The sequence below is a fragment of the Meriones unguiculatus genome, chromosome 20 (genome assembly GCF_030254825.1).
Source record: "Meriones unguiculatus strain TT.TT164.6M chromosome 20, Bangor_MerUng_6.1, whole genome shotgun sequence".
Taxonomy (NCBI): Eukaryota; Metazoa; Chordata; class Mammalia; order Rodentia; family Muridae; genus Meriones; species Meriones unguiculatus.
In genome coordinates this window covers 26,067,183-26,092,828 of record NC_083367.1, presented here as the reverse complement: position 1 = coordinate 26,092,828, position 25,646 = coordinate 26,067,183, and the positions used below count along the sequence as shown (strand labels likewise).

Below are 25,646 nucleotides of genomic sequence, written 5' to 3'. Positions count from 1 at the left end.
TTCCCCCAATCATCTCACTTTAATTGGGCTGATTTGTGAAGATTTGAATTTTCTTCAATAAACCAGAACATATTTTGCAAATCATTCCAGTTTTGCAAATACAAAATCTCTATTTATTAATCTGCAATTTCACTCTCATTCATTTGGCACCGATGAATGTACTACAGAGATTCTAGACAGCCAACTGTGTCCCTTACAGAGAATGGCTCACAGACACGTACAGTATTAACTAACATCATGAATTAGAATGCTAAAGAACATCAGGTCTTGAATTCTTTACCACTTTAATTATGGCTTTAACATATAATTTCATCACGTCTCTGGTATAGAAAACTAAGGTTTTTGACATCGGGATATAGTAAAATTATCTCTGAAGTGTAATTATGTTCTAAATTATAGTAATAAATTCTTAATATAGCCAAACAAAGGCTTGTTTTGAATAACTTAATATACTACAAACTGTGAAACAATGTCTTTAATAACCGCCCTTTTGGTTAAGGCGTAAATACATTTCCTACTCCTAAGAAGGGACAAAAATGAGTTTCCTGCAGCCACGATGCCCTTCAGGAGCTGCCTCAGAGGGTAGCATTCTTTCCTTTTCAGCATTCTTCCTTCTCCCTGGGTAGCAGCGATATCAAGCATGTAAGGACACGAAGTTCACCTACGAGGCACAACACATATTTTCTTTGTCTGTCTGCATTCTGTTTCTACACTCTGATGGGTAGATCCATGCATTGGCGTTTGACTGATTTCCAGTCATTGCTAAAAAGAGTGTTTCTCTTTTCTTTTTCTTTTTTATTAATTAATTCAATTTACATTGCAGTCATAGGCCCCTCCCTCCTCTCCTCCCAGTACCACCCTCCATCCCGCATTCCCCTCCCAATTCCTCAGAAGAGAGGAGCCCCCCTACCTAGATATCCCAGCTCATTCACTCACATGAGGGTTGAGTTCATCCCCCACCCTTTATGGTCTTGTAGGGAAGACCCATCAGGGGGAAGTGATCAGAAAGCAGGCAACATAGTCTGTGTTAGAGATATCTCCCACTTCCCTAAACTACTGGGCTAACATGAACCCTAAGATGCCTGTCAGGCTTACCTTTTTGTTCTGTTTGAGGCAGGGTTTCTCTGGGTAGACTTAGCTGTCCCAGACTCACTTTGTAGACTAGGCTGGCCTTGAACTCACAGAGAACTGCCTGTCTCAGCCTCCCAGAGTGCTGGGATCACAGGCATGCACCACCGTGCCCAGCTTCTAGAAGTAGTGTTTTTTTTAACAGCTAATTTTCAAAATGTAAAAGCTGTCCTTTTTTGTTATTATTTTTTTTGGAGTCTTATAAATAAAATATGTATTTAAAAAGACAAAAAAAAGAGAGAGAGAGAATTCAGTCATGTATAGTAGCACAAGTTGTAATCTCATTCCACAGGAGGCTGAGGCAGGAGGATGGGCTAACCAATCTTTCTGGTACCTTGGGCTACATAGAGAGGTCCTGTCTCAAAAGCAAAATGTATCAGAACATAAAAGCGGAACCTATATTTTAAAATGACAAGGGGGTAGAGAGATGGCTCAGTGGTTCAGAGCACTTGCTGCTCTTCAAGAGTACCAGGTTCAGTTTCTAGCACCCACAAGTTGGCACAGCCATCTAGAACTCTGGGTCCAGGCCACCTTATCCAACGCCCTCTTCTGGCTTCTGTGGGTCCTGCACCCACATGGTGCACAGGCAAATGGGCAGGCAAAACACTCCCACACATAAAAAAAAAAAATTTTCAAGCCGAGCAAAAATATGCATGTGAACTATAGATCATAGACAAAATGAACATGTATTTTGTATTTTGATTTCTTTCATGAGCTAGCAATTCCTCTCATCTAGAACTCTCTTTAGGAGGGGCCTTCCCATTCCTTTCTGTGTTGGTCTCCTCCTGCTCCTCCCTTTACACTCTTTTACACCCCAGCTCTGTGTGTTAGCGTCCACACTGGACCAACAGTCCTTGAGTCATCATTGAAGGTGATGCTAACTGTGGGATGCAGCTTCATACCCAGGTGTCCTGCTTCACTGTCAGCTGAACCATGAGGGTTCCCCGCAACATGCTGTGGTTCTAAAACTCTCTCTGTTTCTTCATGGATGTTGTAAGCATTCCTATCTTTAAGGAGAAGAAATTGAAATTGTTCCATTATGGAGCACTCTTAGCTTCCTCTTTTTGCTTCCTGGGTCTCTCTGATCAGATCTCCAACCAGAAGCAACGGAGGGTCAAACTCATCCATCAGGACCAACATTTTGAGTTGGGCAATAGTCTGTGAATTTCAGGGAACTGTGTTCATGTGATTTGGGGAATTTTAAATCTTATTTTCAATGAAAAAAAAATACAGGGGTAAGAATGGGTAAGGCCTGGGGATCTAGCTCAGCAAAAGAACCTGTGTGCACAGCCGAGGTTAGACCCTCAGCATGAAAATTAAAGCAAAACAAACAGCACGAAACCCATTCACCCTGCCAAGATTTTGTGGATATCAGCTAGCTGCGCACATCACTGAGATTAACAGTATCAGTAAAATATGTGTTACTTTCCACAAAAAATCATCAGCGTGAGTAACATACACGTAGCTTCTGTTTAGACCCTATTTTATTCGGAGTTAATGAGTAACATCACCAATATGTTTATACAAAGTACTGGAGAATTCAGTGTTTTCCCCCACTAGCTCGGCTCTCACTCCACCGCATGCACCACAGAAAGGCTGTGCTCACATTAGCTGCCATGGACATCAGGTCCACACACGAGTGATAATAACCCAACTAGTGTCCACACACACTGTGCCGAGGCCCGTTGCCTGGTGACTATGATTCGAGCCAAACACCATAGATATTCTTGATTAGCTGCTGCTGACCCAGATACAACATTTATGTGCCTTAGCGGTTTTGTAGCAAAAATTGGTCTCTTTTAGATTCTATAGAACAGAAAAATTATTCATTACTAGTCCTGTGTGTGTGTGTGTATATATATATATATATATATATATATATATATATATATATATATATATTACTTTAATAAGGACACCTTTGAAGTAATGTGATCGTAAGTCCCCAACAGGAAATCCTAAGGTCCCTGAAGTGTCCATTTTAACTTTCATACACTGGAAATCGCCCTCTAGATGCACATGAAAACTAATAATGGCTGGATTTAAAAAATTGGTTTTTTCTTGCTTTCTCTTGCAGGACTTCCATAGGACGTTTATTTGATGGCAAGAGTCATCAAAAACCAGGGAAAAAACAACCCCTATTAGTCCCTACAGGTCATTTGTCTGAGGATACTTTATTCCATGGAGATCACCTTTCATATTTCACAGGGCTCAGCCAAGGCTCAGTGTCAAGGGATAACAAGGCCACAGGCATCTCCATGGTTCCATGTCCACATGGTTGAGAATGAATGAATGAATGAATGAATGAATGAATGAATGGCTCTGTGACAGAAACTGCCTATCAGGGTTACACAGCATCTTCAGATCATTTGAGTAGAGTGGAGTCTGTGCTACAAACAGAGTTTGGAGACGTGAAATAAGGCTCTTTATTCTGCTCAGATATCAGCTGGTACTTATATTTCATGGTTTTTGAGAACAGTTATAGACAGGATCTGTTCCTTCAGATTCACATATAAAACTGTCACGTCGGGTGACACTTGGTGGTGCCGCATTCAATAGCTTCAGACAAAGCCATGAAGGTGGAGGTCATGATGACAGGGTTACTGCCCTGTGAGAAGGAAACTGGAGACTGCCTGCCATTTGATGACATGGCGAGAAGGCAGCTGGATGCTAACTAGGAAGAGAACCCTCATCAGAGATCAACAAAAGCCAACACTGAGGAACTGTGGGAAGCAAACTGCTTGTGATTAAACCACCCAGGACAAGGTTTCAGTTAAGGGGGCCCAAGCTAGAACACAAACGCAACTTCAAATATTCAGGCTGGGTTATTTGTCTAGGAATCTGATACTGTATTATGTGAAAGAAAAGAAAAATGATGAATAATTAAAAATTACGTAGGCCAACTGGTTAGTCATTTAAGGAAAAGCATGAAATCCTTTATTTTTCTTGTTAAACTAAATTTTGAATGAGACAAGTGTTTAAAAATTGGAAAAAAAAATAAGAGAAGGAAGGAAATAAAGAGAAAGGAGGAGGGGAGAGCCAGAAATCAACAGTTGTAAATATGTTCATATTTCCAGACCTAGGGGAAGCCTTTTAAGTATGATACACAATCCAGACACTCTGATAAAAAAAAACAATTTTCCATGCAAAAATAATTTTAACAAATTGACGCCAAGGGCAGCTGACCAAAAATTACAACTTAAGAAGAAAATGGCTGTAGTTACAAAAAACGGCCTAATTTGTTATGTAAAAGGGGCTATTTTACCTTCTATTCCTGTTGCTCTGATAAAATACTCATGATCAAGGCAACTTAAAAGGAAAAGGATTTATTCTAGCCCACAGGTCAAACCATGGAAGTCAGTGCAGGATGGGGCTTGGGGGAGGGGAGCATGAGGCAAGGATCACATCATATTCACAGTCAGGAAGCGGGGAGCCGTGACCGCTGCAGCTGCTCAGCCCATTGGTACAGGCCAGGAGTCCAGCCGTTAAATGATGGCACACACAGCGGCTTTGTCCTTTCACCTCAAGATAATCAAGATTGCCCTGTCAAGCAGGCCTGTGTGCCCGTCTCCCAGGACACGCTAGTTCCCTTTGGACAACACGAAGCATCTTAGAGTATCTCATAAATCAATTACGAAACTGACCAAAAAAAAATAAAAAAAAAAAAAAGATGGACAAATGTTATTAAAATATGTTTTATGGTGAAAGTGATACAGGTAATGAGTAAGTCCATAGGAAAATGCTCAATGTCAGTAAAAAACTAAGAATCGCAGTATGAAATTTTCATCTATCGAGTCGGCAAAACGTAGAGCAGCTGCTGCTCTGTGGATTCCGAGACACTATAGGTGGGTAGTAGGGAGATGCGTGGTTATCAGCATCTTTCAAACTCTAAAATACACTCTGACACTTCAATTCCATTCTCAGGGACTCGTATCTCACTTTCCATTACAAACAAAGGCAGGACCGAATTCTTGGTCTTAAAATGGTCCTAACCACTTTTTAACACACGAATGATATTTACCTCTGCTACTTCTGTCTGAAAGGGTTTGAGGTAAAGATGTAAAAATCTTACATTTTACCACACAGGCTTTGATACCATTTGGCTTTTTAGAAAGTCATTATTGTTACATTATTTTATCACTATAAAAGTTAAGCATGCCAGTGGAGCCCACTGTAATTCCAGTTTATGGGAGGCTGAGGAAGGAAAATGTCTTGAGTTGGGAATCAGCTTGGGCTACGTAGCGAACAGTAGGCCAACCAAGGCTACAAAGCCAGACTGTCTTAAAACAATAAAAATCAATTAAAAGTACAAGGAAATAGATCCATCCTAAAGTCTATAGGAATTTACATAATTAGGTGATCACCGTTATGAAAAAGCAAAATATCAGTAAAGAATAAGACAATAATCCAAAATAAAATAGTTTCAGCAGAAAATAAAGCAGTTAGAATTAAATTGTTCCAGAAACAAATAACGTGTGCCAGGTAGTTGTGGAGGCCCGGTCTATAAAGCACGCAGCCAGGAAGCTGAGCTCACGTCTGTCACTCAACCCTCCTTGCCAATCAGTAGAGAAGGAAACAAGCATTTCCTAAGACGGGTCTGGGAGAAAGGGGAAAAGTGCTGTCTCTGATGAGCTAAAACGAGGCCCAGAGTGTAACCTTCAGAAGAGACTTTTAAAACCCGATTCTTCACCTCAGAAGAGTCTCAGCGCAAACTTTTTGTGTGTCTTTGTTCTAAATTTAGCGTGCATTAAGAAGCAACAGATGTATTTACGCTCGTGTTGTCTGCAAGCAGATGAGGACGGGGTGGGACGCTGTCTGGGCCCGAGGCTCCCAAACGGAATTTTCCAGGGCAGCTGCGGAGCTGGAGCCTTTGATACGACGCGTGTACTCTGTCCTTGCCTTGGACAGCTCTCCTGCATACAAGCTCTTTTATTTCAAGGAGGAAAGGGTGTTTTATTTTCAACTATAATGTATCCCATGAGAAAAAAAAGAAAGAGTTATATGTCAGGCAGATTTGGCTTGGGCTGGACTCCACTTCTCTAAAATGAAAGCGCTCTCCAACTATCGATCCTTAAAACAACAACAGTGAAAATCCTGCCGCGAGGCGTCCTGCCTGCTGGAGGAGAAATATGAAAGGTTACGGCTGTCTTGTCTTCGTGGCTGACAGCAGAAGTTGCCTGTGCGGGTTGCAGGGAGCCAGCTCGGGTTGAAAACAGAGTCCTATTTTCCTACAGGGCTGAGCACAGCCCTACCGACACAGAAAGCTCCCCGCTTTGATTCCTTCTCGTTTCGCTCCTTTTCTCCCCACAACATACACACCTGCTGGCCCTTTCTCTTTATACTGGATCACGTATAACATGCACATAACTCTCCCCAGCACATACAATATCTAATAAAAACATCTATTGGGACATGTTTATAGCTTTTCATGATAGCATTAACTTTTCTAAAGGAGTAAAGGGACTGGGGAAAAAAACCTGTTATTAAAGTACCTGCCAAACAACCAGGAGAACCTTTGTTGGGTGCCCTAGCACCGGTAAAAAGGGGAGCAGCTGAGAGTGGCCATTGTCACGGTAAATTCTACCAGAGTGGACGCAGGACTAGCCACAGGATTACCATCATGGATTGCTGCAGCCATGAATCATCTGAAGGAATGGGCGGGCATGGGAGCATTAGCAGGCCTTCTGGTGTTGGTTTCCTTGGTTTGCCTGTGGTGTATATGCAAGATTAGAGTCTCACAACAGCGTAATGCAGCCATGATCATTCAGGCCTTTACAGCCATTGAAGCAGGACAGTCTCCCCAAGCATGGTTGGCTACCATAAAAAGCTAAAATGTTACGCTCAGGATGCAAGGCTAAGCACTGCACTCAGGGTCAGCCGCTTTGGACCCAGAGAAGAGCATGTCTGATTGCATGCGGGTTGAAGCCCCAGGTCCCGCCTCTGAGAAAAAGGTATGGGTCAGGTCTGATGCTCTTTGGGTGGATGACACCTAAATGGACATCAGTACAAAGTCCCAATTTATTTCTAATATCAGAGATCAGACCTCTACTCTTGCCTAATGTGTCTAAAACAAAAAGGGGGAACTGTAGAGAGCTGCGGAATGCTGCGCCTTAAAGATGGAGCTGGTTTCCGCCTTCCACCTTCCCGATGGTGAGTGCTCTCTGTCACGAACAATTCCACATTTGGCTAAGGCTGAGGATCTGGCTTGCTTCCATGTATGTGGACCTATCTGCATTGCCCACATGGCATGCTGGGGTTGGCTACCCAGAGGCTTTTTAAGCTGTGGGCTGGCTTTCCCCAGGGTCAGATGATTGTTCAAGGTTCCTGAATAAACTGCATTGAAGAAAAAAAAAAAAAAAAGAAGAAGAGAAAAGCATGTCAGAGCTTTCTCCACCAGCCAAGCATGTAGCCAAAGGCAGCCACAGCACCCAGATATCAGCTCTCCAATATCCATAATTCTAGTACAATAAATTCTCATTACTTACATAAAAAAAAAAGAAAAAGAAAAAAAAAAAGCTGGGTACAACAGTGTGTGTCTCTTACCCCAAAGCTGTGGCAGTGATACAGACGGATCCCTGGCTGTTACTGGCAGCCAGTTTAGCTGCAAAGGCCAAGGCTCAGTAAGAAATACCATCTCCAAACACAAGGTGGATAGTTACTAAGGAAGACAGCCAACTTCAGCCTCTGGTCTCCACACACATGCGAGCATGCGCACACCACACACATACATACATATGTACATGCGTACATACATACATGAACATATATACATACATAAAATTAAAGTGGAGACACAAAGCAGTACATTTGTCAGCATAGATTTACTATGTAAATCAGGTAAGGGGTGTTTTTTAGGCACCTGCCAAGAGATTCCTGGACCTATAGCCCCAACAATTTCTCTGGCCATGTAATTCCACAACACTTACCTCACAGCCCCCCACCCCACCCCCGTTTCAGTGGGTAAGAGGGAACAATCCTTCAAAACAAAAGAAAGGGCCTATCAAGCTTTGCAGAGCTGGAAGAGGGAATGGTTGTTCCTGACTGAAGTTCTTTGGGTACCCATAGTTCACAGCGGCGTAAGGACCGGTATTTTGAAGTGCTCGCCATATCATGCCAAAGTGGGGTCCGCCGCTGCTGCTGCTGCTGCTGTGCAGTGTCTAGGGGTGATGTGTCGCCCCACAACCTTAACATCTTCTCAGCAGGGCACAGCGGTGTGCGCCCGTAGTCAGAGCTAGTAAGAAGGCTGAGACATAAGGGTCCAGTTGGAATGCCGGCTGGAGCAGAACAGAAAGACCCCATATACAATAAATAAGAACAAAACCAAGGCAGGTGTGGTGACTCACGCTCCTATTGCCAACACTCAAAAGGATAATGAAGGGTCATCGTGACCTTGAGGCCAGTCTGAGCCATGTGGTGAATTCCAGACCAGGTGAACTACAGAGTGAGACCCTGTTTCAAGAAAAACACAAAGGGGTGGGGAGAGGAGGGAGGCGGGAGAAAACTAAACCTATCTTCTCTGACTGGCCAAAGAGAAGTTTGCCTCCACCCTTGCTACAAACTTCCTTTGCCTGTGCTTGGGATTACTCAGCTTAGCAGGGACTTCAGTATGGGCCAAAACTATAAAACTGCAAAATCAAAATCATTTCTTTGAAGGGAACAATTAACTATCGGGAATTTAACCACTGGGCTGACGGGGGAGAATCACCAACGCCGCCTTCTCTAGGGTTAGAGACATTCAAAGTCTATTAGAGTAGGCTCACTTTCTATTGACCATTCAATGCCTTAAATAGTCTGCTTTTGTATCGGCTGCTTGAAGTGTTTTAGCATCAGACACTATGTAGTTAATGGGACAACTAAATACCCCCCTCCAGATCTCAGAGAACACTGCGGAAGTGGGGGGCGGGTCAGAAAGAATATAAGATCCAGGGGCGTAGGACAATGTGCAGGGGGAAACAATGTCTTCTGGACACGTCATTAGCTGTTTCTCTGGAAAACTTATTTCACAAGTGGCCGCCACAAGAATGGACCCCTTGACATTTCTTCATGGATGAGGAAGGGGCCAGGAGACCCTAGCTTTCCAGAGGAACTGTTGGCAATTCAAGCTTGCTGGTGGATGAAAGTGTCGTTTTTGTTCAATGGTTTAGCCACAGATAAGTTGCTCTTACTCTGCTAAGTGGCCTCCCACTTTTATTTACTCAGAGAGTAAATAATAAATTCAGTGTGCCACACACAAAAGGAGGGTATGAGAGTGAGAGGGGAACTCTGAGAAGAAGGGAAAGGAGGAATGGGAGTGGGGTGTGAGAGGGTCAAAAAACCCATTGCATAAATGTATGAAACTATCAATAATAAAATAATGGAAAAAGCATCAACAAAGCATAATGAACTAAAAGAATAATAATTTTTATACTCAAAATCATAGTATGTGTGACTATGTGCATACAGTAAGCTTCCAGGCATTCACAGTAAAGAATTTTAAAAAATATATTCCAAAAAAAAGCCCACCCTAGTATCTGGAAAACATCTTTCTTTGCTGTTCGTTGTTTGCTGGGGTTTGGGGTTTAGATTTCCTGCAGCCTGGTACCTACAAAAACACAAACAAGCCAGTTTAACAACTGAATATGTTTTTCAAATCACCCCAGTGATGGCTGTAGATACTTGCTGATTTTGATAGTCTTATTCATTGAGTAGTGAGATTGATTATATTTTCAAAGACACAATAATGAGCTTTATGAAAAGAAATCTTAGCTCAAATTATTCTCCAGTTACCTTTTTAAAAAGCATTTTGTGATTTGCTCCTGATATAGGATGACATGTAAAGCTAGAAAGCTATGGTCTGCTTAAAGAGACAAGCAGTGGAGAAAAGGCATACAGTACTAGGAAAACAAAAAGGGACTTTGTGGTTTAGAAAATATTTATAATAGAAATTGAAGCTAAGCAAATTCTCATGAGCAAATGACCTGAACAAAACTAGTTATTTCTTTAAAGTGGAAAAATATGAAAAGAAAAAGAAAGAAAGCTTTGGAAGCAGAGTAAGATTAAAAGAAAAAGTCACAAAAGAGACCCCATCGTTTTTCTCTAGGGTACATTAGTCAGATTATTTGATCTTTAATTAAGATATACAGGAAAAGGAGTCCAATTAATTTATAAATGTTAATTGCCACCCGATGGAATTAATGTCATTTGATGGTGAGATGAGCCTGCCTCAGTGAAGCTGGCTCCATGTAGTTAATCTCGACCGGTCTGTGACAGGCAGGGCAAGCGCAGCAGGAAGAAGCTGACCTGTGACCCTGAGTGACACTACAGTGAGGAGCAGGGAGATAAGGAAACACACTGTGCATAGCCGCTTCTGCCAAATGAGCGAGGACTTTCCCAGCTGAGGAGGAGCTGGGCGGCTCCTCCTCTGTATGAAGCAGGATTTTCAGCTTGTGGGGAAACATGGGTGAGACTGAGCAGACTCCCAACTTCATTCTCCACAGCCCCACTCAGCTCAGAGTTGATCAACCAGAGGATGGACGTGCCAAAGCAAGGGCGACAAGAAGCTCCAGGCGGCCTTGACCCAGCGGCTGACTCACACTAGATCCCTGACCAGAATTTGTCTCATACTCCTGGCTCCTTTCAGCTGATGGCTTGCTATGAAAAGAAACACCTGTACTGAAGAAAAGCACAACAAAGACAAGTATTACTTGGATTTGTCACAAAGTGAATATCCTAGCTAATAATATGAGGAGAGAATGCTACATGAAATCTAGAAGCTCGTGCGTAAGCACGATCCCGTCCTTCCCTCAGACAAAATCACTGTCTTGACATTTAAGCTAATCGTAGCTGCCATTCTATTTTTGTTGTTTATGCATAGGGGTGTGTTTTGTGAGTATGTGTGTATGCACACATGTGTGCATAGGTGTATGTGTGAGGGAGAGAGAGAGAGCTGGGGTGGGGAGGAAGAGGGAGAGGGAGGGAGCCTGAGGCTGCTCTAAGGAATATTCCTCAGCATCTTATTCATTGAAGGGTGTGTCTCTGTTGAGCCCAGAGCTCACCTCACTAGCCAGCTTGCTCTGAGAATCCACTGTCTCCATCTCCAAGTGCTGGAATTACCAACAGGCCACCATGCCCACCCAGCATTAACTTTGGTCTTGGGAATCTGACCTCTGGTCATGATTGTGTGATAAGTGCTTTGTGCACCAAGCCATCTCCCCACCCCCTTATGCTACTATCCAAACATAGCACTGAGCACACATCTGTAAACGCCATGGGTGGGTTCTTACTGCTCCTGAGCTTGACAGGAATGTAGTTGAATCAGAGAGTTCATCAACCTTTGTGGCTCAGTTCTTTGTTTAGCATTTGGCCTTTGATGACAGTGTAGTTATATGTTATTTCTTTTGGATTCATAGTTTTGTAGAGTTTAGTGTATAATAATCCCAAGCTTCACTTTTCTGTTTAACCGTTGGCTAACATTAACAAATGCGTTGTTGGGAATATTCTTGCAGGTGTGTCTTACTGGCTACATGAGCACTCATCTGGTTGTGGATCTGCTGGTCTCAGGGGGTGAATGTTTCCAACCATTACTCATGCCCAACAGCCTTCCCCACTCCTTACCCCATTTTAAAGGCCCTGGAGCAATGTATGGACATCGCTCTCACCAGTATCAGCTCGACACTATCCTATCTGAAGGACTTGATGTGTTCTGGATAACTGTGCTCTGTTGGCCATAGATATCGCCAGGATTTTTGACTACTATGTAGCCACACAACGAAACAGTGTGTTTCAAAAAGCTGGAAGTCGTATTTGCGTATTTGTATTTTATCTGGGTAGAGTTTTTTGTTGTTGTTGTTGTTTTTTTTTTTTTTTTTTTTGGTCTTTCGAGACAGGGTTTCTCTGTGTAGCCTTGGCTGTCCTGGACTCACTTTACAGACCAGGCTGGCCTTGAACTCACAGTGAACCACCTGCCTCTGCCTCCCTGCATGCTGGGATTACAGCACGCAGCACCATGCCTGGCCAATTATTTTCTTTCTGGTTAATATTTTTGTGTGTTCTGTTCAAATACTCTAGTCCTATTCTTCTGTTAAAAAAAAAGATTTTGCCATTTACTATAGTCTATAAAGTTGATTATCTTGATTTTCGTATTTAAAAAATACATAAAATATATGTTTGTATAGAATATAGACCAGAACCCATTCGGGAAGGATTGCTCCATTTCCTTTATAATGACACCTGCATTGGTTTCCTGGGTCTTTTAAAACAAAGTACTGCCAAGTGAATGGCTCAAAACAACAGGACTGTGTCTCCTAATTTAGCAAGCTAGAAAAAATGGAGGTGTTGGCAAGGCTATGCTTTCTCCAGAGACTCTGACGAAGATTTTTCTTTCAATTTCTGGTAGAATCTGTCAGCCCGTGGCATAACGCTCCAGATCCTGCCCCAGTCATCACATGATGTCCTGCCTGTGCCCCCGGGTCTCTGTATTCTAATTTCCCTCTTGTTGTAACGAACACCTCCTTCGTCTAGTGCAACCCACCACCACCGCTGTCTGTATACGTTATGCGTGAAAATGAGGCCGTAGTCACAGGGGAGGGCTTTAAGTGATACCCTGTGTGGGCTGGCTGCCACCAGCGCTTGCTGTCTGGTATACGACAGCACACGAACACAAATTCATAGAGACGTAGTAAAAGAAACAAAGGTGCGCATTCGTCACCACTGTTAAAATACACGCTTTTACATTTCATATTTTATACAAATTCACCTTCTACCTTTATGAGTAAATACGAAAATATAAACTCTCTCCTTAAAATAGATAATTTTAGATAAATTCTTCCATACTTTAAATTTTCTTTACATGTGTGGAAATATAGTCTCTTTTAAAATAAATGTTTACTTTAACTTTATTTTTTTTATTATGAACAATAAAATAACTGAATTGTAGGTTCACATCAACACGAATACATAGAAATCATCTGTCTGAATTAATATGTCTTGGAATTTGAGAGTTACTTAAAAGGGTGCTAGAAACAAGCCTTCAGTCTTTTCCGTTTAGACTTGAGGAAAGAGCGGGAGCAATTACGTTTGTGAGGTAGGTTGCCAATAATCACATACCTAACAGCAAAGCCAGAACCCGACTTATGGCCCCCACACCCAACAGTCAAGTGCAGATCACCAATTATACAACACTCAATAAATGGCTTTCCCTCCAAAATATTCCATGAATAAAATGCTGCCACAATGAATAACTTCCTGTGTCCATTTTAACAATCTTCTTATCAGTGATATTATCTATGAGCAGAAGTCTTGGTTCACCTGTTCATACATGTCTTCCCTAAGAACAAAATCCTTGATCAGACAAATGTTTTTCTACTGAGTACTGAGTACGGAGTACGGCTCCTCCTTTCTCTTAACGAAAAAGCAGCAATGAACGTTGTCAGCTGTTAATACTCCCCTGTGTGCTGCAAATTGTCATTTTTGAAGAGAGTAGGAACGCTTGGGCTGAAGGGGACAGGAAATCTTACTACTTGCCCACCCCCATGTTTCTGTGCGCACACCTCTGGAGCATTTGAAGAGACCTGTCCTCCCGGTACTTTTGACAATAGCTTCCGCTCCTATGAAGAGACGCTGGTGTTCACTGCAGAGCACTGAATGGAATGTCCTGCTGTCAGAGACCCAGCACAGCTGGCTTCGACTTGCCTAGCAACAGGGCCCTAATGTGACTTTTTTATTCTGTAGAATCCAGGCCTCTGAAATGCTTCCTAGCATTTGGAAACCTCGGGTCTGTCTTCCTGCACACCATATGATCAACACCATATGCCGACAGATGAGAATAGAAGCCATTGTGAATTAGACTATATTGAATCTAGGCTAAACCTGGCATGGAATAGAAAATGTTCATTTTGTACTCTCTCACGTAGATAACAATTTGGGTAATATTCCCATAAAAAGTAGCAGACTACATTTCTCTCTACCCATAAAAGAAGCAGAAGTAGAGATATACACAGCTCCTCACAGATGTAAAAGAATTGAGTCTAAAATCATCTCTCTATTTAAATTTCTTTTACTTGGCTTCATCATGATTTACTTCCTGGGCTCAGCTAATTTAATTCACCCTGTGCTGTTTATCTTTCCTGCAGCTCTAATCCAAAAAGCGAATCCAGGGAATGGTTTGGGGTATATGTTGATTTCCTTTCTGTTTTAAGGTTTCTACTGCTGTGATAAAGACCATGACCAATGGCAACATGGGAGTGGATATTACATCTGACAGCTCTTGGTCACACTCCATCCATGGGAGGGGGAGGTGCCAGGGATATTGGGGGCAAGGAAGTTGGTCAAGTCAGGAACCTGATGCAGAGGCCATGGAGAAGCGATGTTTACTAGCTTACTCCCCATGGCTTGCTCAGCCTGCATTTTTTAAATATACCCAAGCACCACTTGTCCAGGATAGGGACACCCACCATCAGCTGCACTCTCCCTCACCAATCTTTAATCAAGAGAATACCCTACAGACTTGCCCACAGGCTAATCTTATGGAGACATGTTCTCAATTAAGATTCCTTCCTCCAAGGCACATCTAGGTTTTTGTCAAGTTGACAAAACAAACCCGCATACTTCCTGTGTCCAGCTCTGAATTCCTCTACAATTACTGGAAAGCTTTAATAGTCTGTATGCATTCCCCTTTTCAAACTTCAAAGTTTTTAAACTTTTTTTGAAAATATTTCTAAGCTCTTCTTGGGTATTTTTATTTTTAGAAATCATAATATAATATTAATATTCTTCAGCATTATACTAGTGCTTCCAAAATTATTCTATACTCTTTTGAAGACCAAGATTCATTTACAGAAACCCAGGTTTCAGCTGAGGCAAAACTCAGTGGGAAAAAAAAAGATGAGATAGAAAAGTCTGAACTAGTGAGTCCCGAAGAGAAAGAACTTTGCAGCTGACTTGGTTCTGGGAAACAATAAAGTGTATGGAAAAATTGTCCTGGAGTCATAAACTCAGGGTTGTGTGTTTGGAAAAGCCTGTTTTTAATTGTGTAATACATATATAATGCACATATATAAACATATATCAAAATTAAAAATTACATATAAATGGTAATATGAACTATGTCACATGAATTTTGTGTTAAGCATCCTACTACTTTTTGGTTTAGTCCATGTTTCATATTTAATAATTTTGCTTAAGATAATGCAAAGTAGAAACTTTATGTTGAAATAATTGTTTGAACCTATTTTCTGAATATGTCAATGTACAATTATATTTCTGTGAATTCTCTTTCTCTCATCACTCAAAAAAAAAAAAAGCCTGACATTGTCACACAGATCTGAACCCTGGGGCAACAGGGGACAGGGACAAAAGGATCTCTGAAGCTTGGTGGCCACCAGCGTAATTCTAGGTTCAGTAAAAGACCGTATCTCAAAGGAAACGAGTGAAGGGTGATAGAGCAGACAGCCATTGTTGTCTGGTCTACAACACACATGTGCATATACGTCAGAGGTGAGGGTTAAGGGGACAAAGAAATGAGGGATGGAGGGATGGAGCTGAGTTTTGGAAAATGTTCTAGGATCTACTTCTCCCTCTGAGCATCAGGAGATTTGACATTTTGAGGTAACTGCTCATTGAATGCTCATGAGCACAGCTGGTGCTGACCCGTGTGGATCATGGATTTACAGTGCTTTAACCTCTCCCCACTGCTGGTGGCCACAGAAAACACTGTGTACCTACAGTTGACCAGACCCAGCTGCTGTGGCTATCGTGTTCCTGCCTTGACTCCCAGCTCAGCTCCGGACGATACAGCCAGTACCGTGTAAAAGGACAGCAGGCCTCTGGCTTCTGCTTCCATTCAGGCAAAGGGGACCCTAGAAACTTATGAAAGGTTCCTGCTTACCTCAGAGGACTTGTCTACAAGTCAAACAGCCCATGGTGCATTTCTGGATACCTGCACTATTGCCATGGTATATACTCTTTCCCTAGCCATCCATTTATAATTACTATTAAATTCCCCTCAAATCAGCTTTATTTTTAAGAGAGGTATCTTCATTTGGATTTTTTTGTTGTTGTTGTTGTGATAAAATACCCTGACAAAAAACAACTTGGGGAAGAAAGGGTTTATTTAAAGGCTTATGTAACTTGGGCTATAGTCCACTGAGAGAAACCTGGAGGAAATAACTGAAGCAGAAGGCGCAGAAGAATGCTTCTCCCTGACTTCTCCCCATGGCTTGCTCAGCCTGCTTTCCCTGAGGATAGCACTGCCCACAGTGAGCTGGGCCCTCCCACATCAATCATTCAGCTTACAGACCAGTCTCATGGACCCACTTTCCCAGCTAAGAGAGTCCCACTTCTCAAATATATCTAGGTTTGTGTCACATTGACAAAAAAAAAAAAAAAAAAAAAAAAAAAAAACAGAACAGAACAGGAGGATTTGTCTTTGAGCATGGCTTGAGGGTATACAGCCCAATATGGCAGGAGATGGATGTCACCGGCAGCTGTGCCAAAAGAAACAGGACACAGTTTGCTCAGATTTCAGCAGACAAGAAAATAGAGATGAATGCTCATGTTCAAATAGCTTTCTCCTTTTTTCCCTGTTATTGCACCCAGCCCACAGCCCATTAGATGGTAGCACGGACATTCAGGATGAATCCTTCCCTATTAGTTTACACTCTCTGATAAGTTCTTCACACATAAAATAGGGCCTCAGTGTGAGGTATCCTGAATTCAGTCAAATTGGTAACGAAAATTAACCATTGCATGTCCACTCATATCAATGTGACATCCAAACTTGTCACATCAATTCACAATATTCTAACTCCTGGTACCCACAGATTCATGGCTCTATTATCTTAAAATGAAAAACATGTTCACTATATCCTGATCATCTTATAATTTCAATACTGTTGATGTGTCCAAAAGCCACAGTCTTTTCTGAGACCTAAGACAATCTCTTAACAGTGAACCCTAACAAAATTAAAGTCACATAGTTCTAATATACAATGGCAGAAGGTATATATGCCCATTCCAAAATGGAGGATCAGGAGGAGGGCAAGGAACAGTTTGATCAAAACAAGATAAAACAAACATCAAATTCTTTATATCTTAAACTTGGCACTCATGATGGCATCACCTCAGCTCCTACAGGTTTGGGTATCTGTCCCTGCCTTTCAAGATCTGTTGCCTGCAGCAGTGTGGCCTCTCTCTGGACTGCTCCACTTGCTACCTTCAGCTTTCATGGGGGGAACTCACCCATTTCTGTATCTTTAATACCCTGGGGTCTACTGAATCTCAAGCTTCACCTTCACAGCTCCATCTACAGTCCACTCATGAGTTCTGTGCTGGTATCTGATGCTGCTACACAATGCCTGGCCTCAGGAGCCTTGTTTTCCTTTGTTTGTTTTGTTTTCGGAACCGTGGTGCAAGCCTCCAATACCTCAGAACTCATACATTCCGCATGCCTACAAAACTAGCACCGTGTGAATAACACGGACTTGCACTGCCAGTTCAAGATCTAGCAGGGTGCCCTGGAGGCACTGGATTCTCGGGCATTCTTTTCTGCTATTCTCCTTTCAGGTGAATGTGCATTTATATACCCCCTGAAACTCTGATGAGTAAGGTCCCTCAAGTTGCCACTCTTAATGTCATACGGCAGAATGGAAGTTTTACTTTCATGATCCCAATCTCTTAATAATTACAGCCAGACTATCTTCATATGCCTTGTCTGCTCTGCCTACAATTTTAACTTTGTTTGCACCTCCCCTCAACAAACTATACATTTTTCATGTCTTTCATCTTTGTCAAGAAGCCATTAGCAATTTATAGCTGCTGAGAGAGGGCAAGTCAATTCCCTTCAATGGAGTGACACTGGATATACCACCCACACTCTGCAACAGGTGCTATGTTCAGGGATAGCTGGCCGACACAAATAGGACTCCATGTTTTTGTGTATTTGTTTATGTGTTTGTTCATTTGTTTTAAAGAACATAAACTTGGGTGGGTAGGGAGGGTGGAGATAATCTGGGAGGAGTTTGGAGTGAGGAAAGAATATAATAAAAATATACTATATAAAATCCTCAGAGAACATACAAAAACAAGATAGGATCTCCCATTTGTTTTCTTAGTTCTGTGCCCTTTTGAACCCTCAGTCTTTGAGACTGACTCAAGACTCCTAAAAAATCGTTTCCTTCTGAAACATCATTAACCTGTCCTTTCTTTGCTACTCGTGTTTCCATTAGTATTCTTGCCTTCCGCTCTCTAACCAGAATCCCCCAGCAAGCTCTGCCTACAGTGTTCTAGGGTTTCAGCAGCCCTCAGCAGCAAGCCTTTCCATACTTCTCTTCCAATTGATTCTGAAGGCCTATGGACCACAGCAGTAGGCTTCATAGAGCAACAGCATCAACCACACTCACAGTAACAGTCTTCTGTGCTGGTGATTTTTTTCTTCTCAAGGATATCAAATACTTTGACAAAAAGAACTTAATGTGTGAAGGGTTCATCTTGGCCAGTGTTTGAATGGCTACAGTTCACTGTGGTAAGAAGGACATGGTGGCAGGCAGTTCCATGGCAATGGGAGAATGTGGCAGTTTACTCTTATCCTAGCAGATCAGGAACCATAGAGAGATAGACTCCGGTCCTTCTAAAGCCATCTTATCTTTAAGATCCCAAATGCTTCCTGGTAGGGCTTCCATCAACACACCAGCCACTCATCTTTGTTCCAGAATCTTACATCATAAATTCAAGAAAGCTAGTGTTATGACTTGAATCTGGAGTGTTCCCTACGGGCTTGTGTTTTAAACATTCATTTCCCACCTATTTGCTGCTTTGGAAAGGCTGAAGAGGGTTTAGAACACAAGAACTGGCTGATAAAAGTAGGTCACTAGGTACACATTCTTGAAGATGATAGCCTAGCCCTGGTTCTGATTGCTCTCTGCTTCCTGGTTCATCAAGATGTTTAAAGCTCAGCCACATATTCCTGCCATTACGAACCGAGTTTTGTTCTTCTTATGCCTGCTCTGACATGATGGACCATGGATTCTCTGGAATGATGAGCCAAACCAAATCTCTCTTTCCTTAAGTTGTTTCCTTCAATTATTTTGGTGAGAGCAGCATAGCAGTAATGGATGTCACAGTGGGTTAGAAACGAGCAGCACAAGAAGGAGGCATACTGATCACTGTCTTTACATTCCTAGAAATAAAATTATCCAAGTCAGAGAGACATATTTTCTTCTTGGAAAGAGCCAGAAAGGTGCAGTACAACCCATTTCTGGTTTCATTGTCTTCCTTGTTCCACCTTCTCTGTGATAGAAACACTTCGTTACCACCTGCTCTATGATAGAAATATTAGTACTATCTTGTGTCCATCAATATTGTATTGTGTTCCCACTGCCCTTGCTTCAGTAACAGTGAGGAGATTAGACCTGCCGGTCTGACTGGGAGCAATTCTAGACTGGGATTTCTAGCTCACCATAAAGAAGTGCAAAGCCACCAGCTGGGGAGAGATGAGCCTTAGCAAGAGAGGATCTCCCACATCTTTCATTGGCTCCATGCTCTTTGGAAGCTCCAGCCTTCAAGACTGACTCAGAACATGACATAGACATTCTTTTGTTTTTATATTACAGAAAACAATTATTTATACATGTGGGACAGCTAATGTTGCTTGTCAATCAGACTGCATTTAGAATCACAGTGGAAAGACACCTTATGAGTGTGTCTATGGTGGTACATGCAGGGAGGTTTAATTGAAGAGGGAGGATCCACCCTAAAGGTAGGTGATACCATTTCAGGGACTGGAGTCCAAGATTGAATGAAAAGGAGAGAGTGAGATCATTCTGTGCTTACTGACTATGAACAATGTGTGACGAGATTGTCTCCTCCTACAATCGTGTCTTTTCTACCATGATGGGCTGTTCCCCCAAAACTGTAAACGCTGGCTTTTTTTTTTTTTCAGGTATTTTATCATAGCAACAAAAGAAAAACAGCTAATACATATAATCACCATGAACTGCACTGTCCTGGAAAATCAACCCTCAGCATTATGACAAAAGGTATCTTCACTGCAGTGTTAGCTGAGGTCACTGGGACAGTTCTACCACCTCATTTTTTTTTTTTTCTAAATCTTTGAAACCAAGGACAGCCTGGTCATGCCTGAATTACAAAGACGAGATACTGTATTGTACACACAATTGGGGTGCAGCATTTTTATTAGATGAATGAAAGGATGAATGAATGAAAAAATACTCCTTTGCCGAAAGAGTGTGGTAGCACTGCAGAGAAACTAGAAACCATGGTTTGCTATGCTTCATGCTTTATATATCAAACCTTTTTATTGTGTCTCATTAAAAGAAATTATCTATATTTCCATCAAACTTCTTCAGACAAACGGATGAGTTGGTGGACAGATGGACAAACAAGTGTGTGTGGGGGGTTAAGGACTGAAACCAAAGTCTCACACATGCTAAGAAAATGTTGTACTACTGAGCTATACGCCTGTCCATCTTCATACTTACATCTTGCCAAGTGTTGTATTAATTTATTTTCTGTGTCTATAACAAAATAGCTGATTCTGAATACTTTACACATTTTTGGAGGCTGAGCCCAGAATCACTTTTTCTGTGTGCTTGATTCTGCTGAGGGCCTTATAGAGGACATATTTACCCTGGCAGGGGCACAGGAAAGCCAGGGAACACGCCAGCTAGCTCTTTTAATAATTCATCCCCATGGAGTGAATGAGGATCCTGAGACAACTACACCAATCCCTGCAACGCTTTGGGAACATCCCCAGTGACTTTGCTCTGGGCCACACATCTCTGGCCTCTCTGCACATCGCCATGCAGAAAGCAGGCCTGAATGCATGAACACGTGTGAACATTCTCAAGCAGACCTACGCCAAAGCAAGTGTCTGAGCTTGAGGCCTCTGTATTTTATTTTATGTTTTGAAGTTTTACCAGTTTGCGTGTGCCTTCAGTGACCTTTCTCTATCATCCTGAAGATTTCATAACCAGACATGTGTCACATGATCAGGTTCAGTTTGCAGGACTTCCTGAAAAGTTTTGGAGGACTGTCTACTCTTTCACTCCGTGAGCATCACCCCCAAACAGTTCCAACACAGCTCTCTGCAAATGACCAGACAGCCATGAATCACAAGGAACCCTGACATACTGACTGCCTGAAAACTACACCTATTCTTAGCAACCAATCAGCAACTCTGTGTGACATGTACTATACACAACTGACAGCAAGAACCACGGGTGTCTGGTGTTTACAAAGTACCAAGCAGTGTTCTATATACGCTGTGTGTTTAAGTCCTTTAGAATGCCCTATGAGAAGAGCAGAAACTGGAAGCGGGAGGTAGTAAAGGTCTGCAGGGAAATCAGTGGCTAGGCACTCTGGGCTGTCTGTGAGACCACCTCGTTCTTGTGTGTCACAAGAAAGGGCATCGATCCTTTATCTGGCCAAACGAATGATCCCACACCCAGGAGCCCACTCTAGAAGCTCTTACATATAGAACATACACTAGGACTCCGGAGGATTTTAGAGAAGGAAGTTAGAGGTCAGGCTCCCACCAACACAGTGAGCTTTTATCTAAGTAAAGATCATCTGTCCATGAGTCTCAAGCCCTGCTGAACAGTAACTTCAATTGGCTACAAATGACCATTGTATGACCTCTGAGGAGCTAAGAAAACCACACAAAAAGAAATCACGATCACTGAGAGTCGAACACACCTGGCGATGCTCAAAGGAGATGTCTGCCAAGCAGCCGTAGGGCAGAGTCCATGTCTGGGGCCACACAGAGGTGACATTTTAGTGAATAGACCCAGAAACTCTGAGGAAATAAACTGGAACAAGGGTCAAGTGTCAGAGCCCCCTCTTCCCTGTTCAAACTGTCTGTGCGTTCTCTCTCTTTATAAGGATTCTAGTTACCAGACTTAGGACTGGCTGAAAGCATCATCTTAATGAATTACGTCCACAAAGACCCTATTTCTAAACACGGTCCTCTTCTGAGATTCCAAGTAGATGTGAGATGTGAAGGACACTTCCCTTGTGCCCGTTAATAGCAGCTATTCTTCGCTTACTACGCACTAAAAATAGTACAGGTTCTGATGTGAATCTTATACTGGAAGCTGAGAATACAAATGTGTGTTTCAGCTTCCAACAGGAAAACATAAAACACACTGTATGGTTTTGTATGCAAATAGAAAAGTTGTTCTCCTCCTGTTCTGGCTGCCAGCAAAAGCATGTGTCAGATGTTCAAGTGGTCACCCGATGTTCTCGACTGAGGTAGCAGCCTACACAGTGAATACATTTGGGGCATCCAGACTTAGCTCTTTAATGACAATAATCCTTTCCCCCTGGTAGCGATGCATACTGCCTAGCTTGGCTTTCCAAAGACCACCTTAAGCCTCTCTGCCACTCTCCTGTGGGGGCCTCCGTTGACTTCAGTAGGTAGTTCATTTACTCAATTAAGACTATCACCAAGTCAAAGGCTCGCCTAATTAGCTGCCATAATAAATCAAACACAACTAATTTGGTTGTTCTCAATGCCACAGCACTTTTCGTAAGGTCGCTGCCAAGGTGGTGGCAATCAGCAGCCTGTCTCCCTGAAGGGATAGTCCGGCCAGACGAAATTGTTCTGTGGTGAGAGAAGTAATTTGGCAATAACCTGCTGTGTGGTTATAATGAAGAGCCTAGCTGTTCGATTTCAATTTCTTTGCCTCAGTAATCTTTTCTTCCTCACTTTCCTTCTTGGATTGTTGCTGTTTATTTTTTAAAAGTGGTTCTTTGATTAAAAGATATTTTTATCTTTTTATCACATTTACTTATATGCTTGGAGCATCAACTAAGACTGAATCCTCAAGGATATTTTTTAATTATTTTTTATTTATTTTTTATTAGTTATGGTTTATTCACTTTGTATCCCAGCTATAGCTGCTTCCCTTGACCCCTCCCAATCCCATCCTCCCTTGCTCTTCTCCTCTCATGCCCCTCCCTCAGTCCACTGATAGGCAAGGTCCTCCTCCCCTTCCATCTGATCATAGCTTATCAGGTCTCATGAGGGCTGGCTGTATTGTCTTCCTCTGTGGCCTGGTAAGGCTGCTCCCCCAACTCAGGGGGAGGTAATCTAAGAGCAAGCCTCTGAGCTCATGTCAGGGACAGTCCCTGCTCCGATTACTAGGGAACCCACTTGGACACTGAGCTGCCATGGGCTACTTCTGTGAAGGTGTTCTAGGTTATCTCCTTGAATGGTCCTTGTTTGGAGTATCAGTCTCAGAAAAAGATCCCTGGGCCCAGGAAAAAAATCAACAATGGTGTTGATCTAACTGGATGTCTACATGTAGAAAAATGCAAATAGATCCATATTTATCACCCTGCACAAAACTAAAGTCTAAGTGGATCAAAGACCTCAACATAAAAGCAGACACTCTAAACCTGTTAGAAGAAAAAGTGGGGAAGAGCCTTGACCTCATCAGCACAGGAGACAACTTCCTGAACAGAACACCAACAGCACAGGCTCTAAGATCAATAATCAATAAATGGGACCTCATGAAACTGAAAAGCTTCTGTAAAGCAAAGGACACTGTCATCAGGACAAAACAACAGCCTATACAGACTGGGAAAGAATCTTTAACTGCCTCAAAGATATTTTAAAATATTTGTATTACATGTATTCATGTTCTACATGTGTGTGGAGCGGTACTGCTGTGCACATTTGGGGATGAGAGGGCAACTTCCTAGCATTGGGTCTCCTCTTCCACCACATGTGCCCTGGGGGACAAATTCAGGTCTCCAGTCTCGGCAGCAAGCTCCTTGATCCACTAAGCTATTCCACAGGCCCTTCAAGGACAGTTGTTTGTTTGTTTTTAAATAGGAATTAGACTGCAGCTGCGTATTTATTGTTCTGCCTCTGTTCTCTAAGACAAGCTGGTTCCTGGGGGAATTTAGTCTAAACCAGGAAGCCTTTTGTTGTAAAAGGAGCCAATGGATTTTCTTCTTTTTTTTCTTTTTTCAATGCAGTTTATTCAGGAACCTTGAACAATCATCTGATCCTGGGGAAAGCCAGCCCACAGCTTAAATAGCCTCTGGGTAGCCAACCCCAGCGTGCCATGTGGGCAATGCAGATAGGTCCACATACATGGAAGCAAGCCAGATCTTCGGCCTTAGCCAAATGTGGAGTTGTTTGTGACAGAGAGCACTCACCATCGGGAAGGTGGAAGGCAGAAACCAGCTCCATCTTTAAGGCGCAGCATTCCGCAGCTCTCTACAGTTCCCCCTTTTTGTTTTAGATGCATCAAGCAAGAGTAGAGGTCTGATCTCTGATATTAGAAATAAATTGGGACTTTGTACTGATGTCCATTTAGGTGTCATCCACCCAAAGAGCATCAGACCTGACCCATACCTTTTTCTCAGAGGCAGGACCTGGGGCATCAACCAGCATGCAATTAGACATGCTCTTCTCTGGGTCCAAAGCGGCTGACCCTGAGTGCAGTGCTTAGCCTTGCATCCTGAGCGTAACATTTTAGCTTTTTATGGTAGCCAACCATGCTTGGAGAGACTGTCCTGCTTCAATGGCTGTAAAGGTCTGAATGGTCATAGCTGCATTACTCTGTTGTGAGACTCTAATCTTGCATTTTTACCACAGGCAAACCAAGGAGACCAACACCTGAAGGCCTGTTAGCAGGATTTTCTTCTTTAAAGCCTCTTTCATCCCACGGCAGTCTTTCGAGTTCTTCTACTCTTTGCCTGGCCACCCCTCATGGTCTGTCTCAGGCTCTCAGCAACTTCTTTCCTTTGTCTAGAGTCCCATTCTTGGTCTTCAAGTAGTCTCTCTGCTTAGACTGTTCTTGGGGGACAGCACCAATCCCATCAGATCCTAGTATGGATGGCTGTGAGCCACCATGTGGTTGCTAGGAATTGAACTCAGGGCCTCTAGAAGAGCAGACAGTGCTCTTAACAGTTGAGCCATCTCTCCATCCCCACAGCATCATTTTCTGATGACTCACTAGTCAGTACTAGACCCCAGTGTCTCCCCCATGAAAGAGATCCATCTTTTCACTATGCACAAGAAATAGTCTGTGTCCAAGGACAGCTAAATAGGATGCCATTATGTATAGACAAATTTGCATACAAGTCTTCAGAAGTGGGCATGATGGTGTCCGCACTATATAATCTCACTACATGGTAGTCTGGAGTAAGAGAATTGTGAGCTCAAAGCCAGCCTGGCATGCATACAGAGAAATGCCTCATGGGAAAAAGAAAGAAAGAAAGAAAGAAAGAAAGAAAGAAAGAAAGAAAGAAAGAAAGAAAGAAAGAAAGAAAGAAAGAAAGAGAGAGAGAAGAAGAAGGAAGGAAGGAAGAAAGGAAGGAAAGAAGGAAGGAAGGAAGGAAGGAAGGAAGAAAGAAAGAAAGAAAGAAAGAAAGAAAGAAAGAAAGAACAAAGGTTTGATCTATTAGAGAGAATCTCAGTAACAAGAACAGGGCTAAGACAGGCTTCATGAGCATATCCTGATTTTCAGGCAGAACAAGGGAAAAGATATTACCTGCCATAAGACTGAAAT

The 25,646-nt window shown here is 42.5% G+C and overlaps 1 pseudogene; it reads right to left on the bottom strand.

Annotated features, from left to right (window-relative positions):
- Positions 1-3,649: 3,649 nt before the first annotated feature.
- LOC110558953 (voltage-dependent anion-selective channel protein 1-like) overlaps positions 3,650-25,646 on the bottom strand; it is a 154,451-nt pseudogene continuing 132,454 nt past the window's right edge.